Consider the following 7,358-nt stretch of genomic DNA (forward strand, 5'->3'; position numbering starts at 1 on the left):
GATGCCATTAATCCGTTCCAGCCTCCCCGAATAAGTTTCTCCTTTTTGTTAAGGAAAGTAGCCCCCCTTGCTTTTATACATCCACTCGTGACACAATTTTTCTCACCACTAAAATGAACGGCTAAGACAGCTGATAGCAAAAAGAAATAGTAAAAAAAAAAAAGATCTTTGAAGAGAATCTTGAAAGTGAAAAAAGCCAAATGATGAAAGAGAATGAGGCGAAGCAGCAGTCCTACTTGAAATCCGGGTTTATCGCTACCGACAATTCTCACGAAATCAAACATCTCTTTGTCAAGTGGAGCATTTTCTGCTTTTTTTTTGCGTGTGTGAAACAACTCGATAAGATGAAGTATCAGTCGAGGATAAAGAATATATGCCAGACTGCTGTCTACATATGTTTTGTTTTCAAATCTTCTTTGAGGACTGGTCACCTGTCAATCAAAGGAGACATAGAGACGTGCAACCATTCATTCGTTCTGTCTTATTTTCTGTACAGAAGGTACACATTCATGATGGGAAAAAAAGAGCTTTTTTGTTGAAAAGGACATTGCAGAAACATACACACACGCACACGCACACGCACACACACACCAACGTTAGGACAACGCTCCTGACTGACTGGAGAGATTAAGAGATTAGAAGTCAGTTGGCGTGGGTGGGGCAACACATGATGAAAATTTTAGGTTCAGTTCATGCTTGCGTGTTGCTCACATGTTGACAGGGCTGTTTTTCCCTCCACAATTATTCATCACGTTGATTTGCCATTCATAGGAACAAAACAGAAGGACATGCCTTTGCTTCAGCAACTCAAGGATGTGGACTTTAGAAATCTTCTTTTCTTTTCATTTTCTTTTCTTGCCTTTTATGTGAAGCAGCTCATTCATTCAAATACATTTGAAATCTTCAAATCGTATAGTTCACTAAGAAAGGGTTCGGTAAATGAAGGCGTCTGAGGCGGATGTATTGTTATCTTACAGCGACTCCTTTTGGCAGATTGTTGGAATTGCAGCATTTGCAGGCATGGCCCTGTTGTTTAGAACTCTGGACGACACTTGACTGGACGTCGTGTGAGCAGGCTTTCGCCACAATATTAGGTACACCTGCAAAAAAAAAAAAAAAAAAAAAAAAAACTGCAGGATGTCCAAATGGAAGAAACTGACAGAGTCAGTCTCCTTTGGCGCTCAAGGTGCACGGGGAGCTCGACAGGCCTGACCCCAACGTGCTTAATTAATTGATGTAATGATGTGTAAAGTGGAAGGGCGTGCTGAGGCCAAATTGCTGAGGTCAGCCAAAAGATCATTTCATCGTTCATTAAATCAGAGCAATTAGTTGGCGCGTGCGCTTACGTGGTGACTGTGTGTACGGGGTACGCGTGTGTGCGTGTGTGTGCGTGTGTGTGCGTGCGCGTGCGTGTGTGTCTTTCTGCAGATGACACCTCGCTGCGCTCAGCCTTTTTTCAAATTTATGCCGATTCTTTTTGGTGTTGCTGTTTCAAACATTAGAGGGCGCTGATAGATTTTCCATGAGCAGAAAATGCAGGAGCTGCACGTGCTGGTTTCGTTATAGTACATTATGCAGTGGATATAAAAAGTTTACACACCCCATTTCAAATGCCACGTGAATGATAAAGAAATGAGAGCAAGGTTGTGAGTTGCGTATTTTTTGTGACCTAGTCATTGTGACCTTTTGCATGAAACTCAATTTGGGTTTCGGGGGGTCAACTACATGTGAAAGGTGTGTAGACTTTTTAGATCAATTTGTATTCACAAACTGGCCAAACGATTAGGTACACACTATAATGCGATCTAGTAGCAAAAACAAACAAACAATGCTTTTGTTTTGATTAAAGCTCAAGTTGTTGATGGGATCTTGTTTCATTTTTTTTTTGTGATGGACACACGAATTGTCAAAGCCCTTTTTGTTCCCACCAAACTCTTTTTAATCAGCTAAACATTTGCCATTTACTTCTCTTGCGCTGACATTTGATTCATTGACAAAAGCATTTACTGGCAAATGTCACTTTGTGAGCAGACACAGGGAAACACAAAAATGCTCACAAGAATTATGTGAGCTTTTTCAATCTCAAACTCTTTTCACATTTCTCCACCTTTTCAGTTTTCCTGTGAACTTCATCTGGAGTTAGTGTTGCCACCTGTCTCGGATTGTCCTGATTGTCCCACATTTTCATGGTCTGTCCAGGTATAAAAAAATAAAAAGTCCGTGACACTGAGATGTCCCGGACACGTTATGCAAAATCTGTATTTCAGTTTAATTGTAGCCTGCCTACATCCATAAACTTACGCACGTCCTTATTGGCTCTAGAAAAATGACGTGGCATACTCATTTGTGGTGGGTAGTGGCGTCGTATTCGGAATGGTGAGGTGGAAACGGAGAGTGTGGAGGATAAGGAGAGACAGAAAGGAAAGGATCCAGTGACTAAAAAGAGTGAAATTATATCGTAAAAATGGGTGGAGAAACTGATGACGATGGTGCTACAGGAGGTGATGACAGGCTAGTAAAGAAAAAATATAAACGCTCGACATGTTTTAACAATGAAAACAGGAGAAATGCCCTATGTGGCTAAGACCATGCCCAGGCAATCCATTTTATGCTAGCTGCTCCCTGTGCCCAGTAAAGATTCTCCTCAAATATGAAGGTAATACTGCATTAGACGCCAAGTCTAAAAAACATCAAAATCAAACCCAACAAAGAGCAGCAAGCAGCAGAAGCACAAGCAAAGCACACACCAGCCACCACACTCTAAGCCACCGGTGTCAAACTCAAGGCCTGGGGGCCAGATATGGCCCGCCACATCATTTTATGTGGCCCGCGAAGACAAACTGTGCATCAAATTCGTGTGTCATTACTAGAATTGCAAATTGTCTTCACTTTTAATAATATATGTTTTTTTAAAATATTTGACCAGTTTTTACTCGTCTGATTTACTGTGTATAATATGAGGTGCTCATACATTTATTTGGGTTGACAGTCATAATGGCCCTCCGAAAGAAGCTATGACTACAATGCGGCACGCGAAAAAATTGAGTTTGACACCCCTGCTCTAAGCAATCAAGTAAATTGTTGGACATTACATTTTACATTGGTACATTTGGTTTTTCTTACAGGCTGTACAAAATGACATTACTTGTTTTTATTCCACATAAGCAATCAGAACCTAAATATTTATTCCCCCCGTTCCCCCAATACTGCCCCCAAGTGTCCACAACAAAAAAACGTTGAAAATAAACCAAAAATAATAAAGGTCTGCTTTTAAATCAAGCAATTAACTAAACAAATAACTAGTGAGTGTCATTTATACTAATTACAGCTATACAATTGCAGCGTAGAAAGGTGATTTTTATCTGTGGTTGGATGTGCGAAGACTTACAAACAAAAAGGTCAATTTGATGGTCAAAATGTAGGTGGCAATTGTATCTGGAGTTAAAATGTGCCACTTCTTTGAAGAACCATGCCCATGTCTTCTTATAAAACTATATTTTAAAAAATATATGTATTTGTGGTCCTAGCATATTGTGGCGATTGTTTTGCTCATGCTTCTGTGTAAAGTGAAGGGCTGAAAGGTTGGGAAGTGCGATCCCCTTGTCCTTTTGCTCGGAAGGAGAACACACCACAAGCATCCCCGCACACGAAGGACTCCGTTTCCTAAAAAAGCTGATGTTCCATTGGCTCCCTAAATTACCTCTCCGTTTTCATTTAGTCTCTCAATTAGATTCCACTGCCGTTCTTTTCCGAGCGTGCGGCGTTGCTTGCAGGCAGATCGATGGCACGTACAGCCGCGTGGGACTGACTGACTCACTGACTGACAGACTGACTGACAGATCCCATTGTTGCCTTGTGTCTTTTTTTTTCTTTTTTTTTTCTTTTTTTTTATATTGTGCGTACGCAGGCTGGAGGTTATTCAGACGTCTGAGACGGATCAGTAGCAGTGGAGGAACATGGAGCGCAATCAATGGTTTAATTTGTTGCTAGGCTGTGAGTAGACATGCAGATAGCCGCCTGTGTATTTTTCCATTGATTGATTAGACGCGCTTATGCGTTGTGGCTCCAAATGAAACCGAATGAGTCGGCATTGCTGCCTCGTATTAATGCCACGCGTCATGCGTCCTTGCTAAAAAAAAAAAAAAAAAGACATTATTTTAAAAAGCGAGGCTTCCACAATGAAGCTTAATGAGCCTGTGCTAATTACTGGTCCTCAATTTCCTTTCCCATCCGATACTGGGTAAAACAGTTGAAATGCAAATAGAATATCAAAGTTAAATATAACCGAATGGTGCTGACCTTCTTTCTTCTTTAGAGAATCACGACATTAGACACTGAGCCCATACAGCCTAAAAGCCATTATTAATTAACTTCATTCATTCATTCATTCATTCATTCATTCATTCATTCATTCATTCATTCATTCATTTACTCTGCCCACAGCCATCCACTCCCATGCAATCACAAACTGGAGTGCTGTCGCTCATTGGTATTTTTGACATTGCAGCGAATGTGCTGATTAAATCTCGAGCATTTGCAATTCCTTGTGTAGCCAAAGTACAAAGTCAGCCAGGCTATACATTGCAAGTGGCTCCGTGTTTGCTTTCTGCCTAATGAGCACTCTGGTGGGAGGTGATGCTGGAGAAACTTTTTTTTTTTTTGTCTGACAGTTGCTTTCATAATGCTTAGGTTGCCCAAAGTTTGGTTCTCCAATTTACATGATTTCTCTCTTCCGCTTTCACCTGGGTGTGAACCTATTATTAGGGAAACTCTTGCAAAGTCAAAGCAGCTCATGAAATCTCCGGCTCCTCTGACTGATCAGCTTAGATGAATACAACTGGAGCCAGCGTTGGGGGTAGCCAGCGTCGGGGTTAGCCAGCGTCGTGGCTCTGCGCAGATAGTTGACAGATGGACTCCTTCCTACCCTCCATGTCGATTTCTCTTTCATCTTTCCGAGTGCGGACTGTCGGCGTGCTTCCCAGCTGTTGCGGGCGAGGAAAGAGCCTCGCAGCTGCCACAAAGTCCTCAAACTGGCCAAGTTGTGAAACCGGCGTTCTTGGCGAACCTAGCTCACCCAGGTCAGGTCATGCTTTGTCCACACAAGTAAGCCAGAGATTCAGCCGAATGGTGTTTTTCATTGCCTGTTAGCATCAAGTTAACATGACACAGCAGGAATCCAAAATGGAAGGAACGGAACATTTATATATAGGCCTCGAGGCGACAACGAGGATGCTGAGAGGAGAAACTAGGCTGGGCTTTGTAATGGCGTTTGCCAGCTGGACTGAGGTGCCAAGTGGACTCGAGTGTAACGAAGCTTGGTGTAATCTTTCATGGTGTCGGGTCTGATGTGAGCGCATTTCCGACCGCTTCATCCCGCCTCAGACTTGAACAACATGAAATACGTTTCCAAGCCTGCTGACAAGCTGCGTCTTGTTGACATCCCCCCCCCCCCCCCCCCCACACACACACACACACACACACACACACCCCATGATCAGTCTCCCTCTTGTCTAATCGGGCTTCTAATCCAGATGCAAGCTCCCCGACTTTTCTGTTTTCAAGTTCCACGCTCCTTTAATGCACCAATTGGTCTGTTGTCTTGACGTTGACGGAATAGAAAGCGCAGATTAGGGAAGCTTCTGTTGGCTCAAACTCATTTTCGACAAGCAAACGCTCAGCAGTCGCTCGGCTTCTCAAGGGATCAAAGCATATTAAGACAGCTCCCAGGCTCGGCTCAGTCTGTCTCCAGAAGCCTCAAATGGTGTCCATCTGTGTAGCAAAACACGCTTGGAGCTCCAAAGTCCGTGGCTCAAAAGTAGCGGCATGATAGGAATCCGCAAATTACATTGCCAGCCGTTTTAAAAGATTTTGGAGGGGAGGAGCGGAGGCTTGCTCATCATTACAAGCAAAAAAATTGACCACATTGGATACTTTTTTTTTTCTCATAAATCAAGATATGGCGCAAGTGAGGACTGACTTAATGAATACCAGCTCAGTGGCCTTGTGGTATGATTGTCCGCCCTGAGACTGGGTGGTCGTGGGTTCGATCCCCGGCCGAGTCATACCATCCATCCATCCATCCATCCATCTTCTTCCGCTTATCCGGGGTCGGGTCGCGGGGGCAACAGCTTCAGGAGGGACTCCCAGACTTCCCTCTCCCCAGCCACTTCATCCAGCTCATCCCGGGGGATCCCAAGGCGTTCCCAGGCCAGCTGAGAGACATAGTCTCTCCAGCGCGTCCTGGGTCGTCCCCGGGGTCTCCTACCGGTGGGACATGCCCGGAACACCTCCCCAGGGAGGCGTCCAGGAGGCATCCTGATAAGATGCCCGAGCCACCTCATCTGGCTCCTCTCAACGTGGAGGAGTAGCGACTCTACTCCGAGTCTCTCCCGGATGACCGAGCTTCTCACCCTATCTCTAAGGGAGAGCCCGGACATCCTGCGGAGAAAACTCATTTCGGCCGCTTGTATCCGAGATCTCGTTCTTTCGGTCACGACCCATAGCTCGTGACCATAGGTGAGGGTAGGAGCGTAAATCGACCGGTAAATTGAGAGCTCAACCACAACGGACCGGTACAGGGTCCGCATTACTGCCGACGCTGCACCGATCCGCCTGTCGATCTCACGCTCCATCCTCCCCTCACTCGTGAACAAGACTCCAAGATACTTGAACTCCTCCACTTGGGGCAGGATCTCATCCCCGATCCGGAGAGGGCATTCCACCCTTTTCCGATCGAGGACCATGGACTCGGATTTGGAGGTGCTGACCCTCATCCCGACCGCTTCGCACTCGGCTGCGAACCGTTCCAGCGAGAGCTGGAGATCACGGCCTGAAGAAGCCAACAGCACCACGTCATCTGCAAAAAGCAGAGACGCGATGCTGAGGTCCCCAAACCGGACCCCCTCAACGCCTCGGCTGCGCCTAGAAATTCTGTCCATAAAAATTATGAACAGAATCGGTGACAAAGGGCAGCCTTGGCGGAGTCCAACCCTCACTGGGAACGAATCCGACTTACTGCCGGAAATGCGGACCAGACTCTGGCATCGGTGATACAGGGACCGAACCGCCCTTATCAGTTGGCTCGGCACCCCGTACTCCCGAAGCACCCTCCACAGAACCTCCCGAGGGACACGGTCGAACGCCTTCTCCAAGTCCACAAAACACATGTGGACTGGTTGGGCAAACTCCCATGCACCCTCGAGGATCCTGCCGAGGGTGTAGAGCTGGTCCACTGTTCCACGGCCAGGACGAAAGCCACACTGCTCCTCCTGAATCCGAGGTTCGACCTCCCGACGGACCCTCCTCTCCAGCACCCCTGAATAGACCTTACCAGGGAGGCTGAGGAGTGTGATTCCCCT

Source organism: Syngnathus scovelli, chromosome 16, assembly GCF_024217435.2.
Source record: "Syngnathus scovelli strain Florida chromosome 16, RoL_Ssco_1.2, whole genome shotgun sequence".
Taxonomy (NCBI): domain Eukaryota; kingdom Metazoa; phylum Chordata; class Actinopteri; order Syngnathiformes; family Syngnathidae; genus Syngnathus; species Syngnathus scovelli.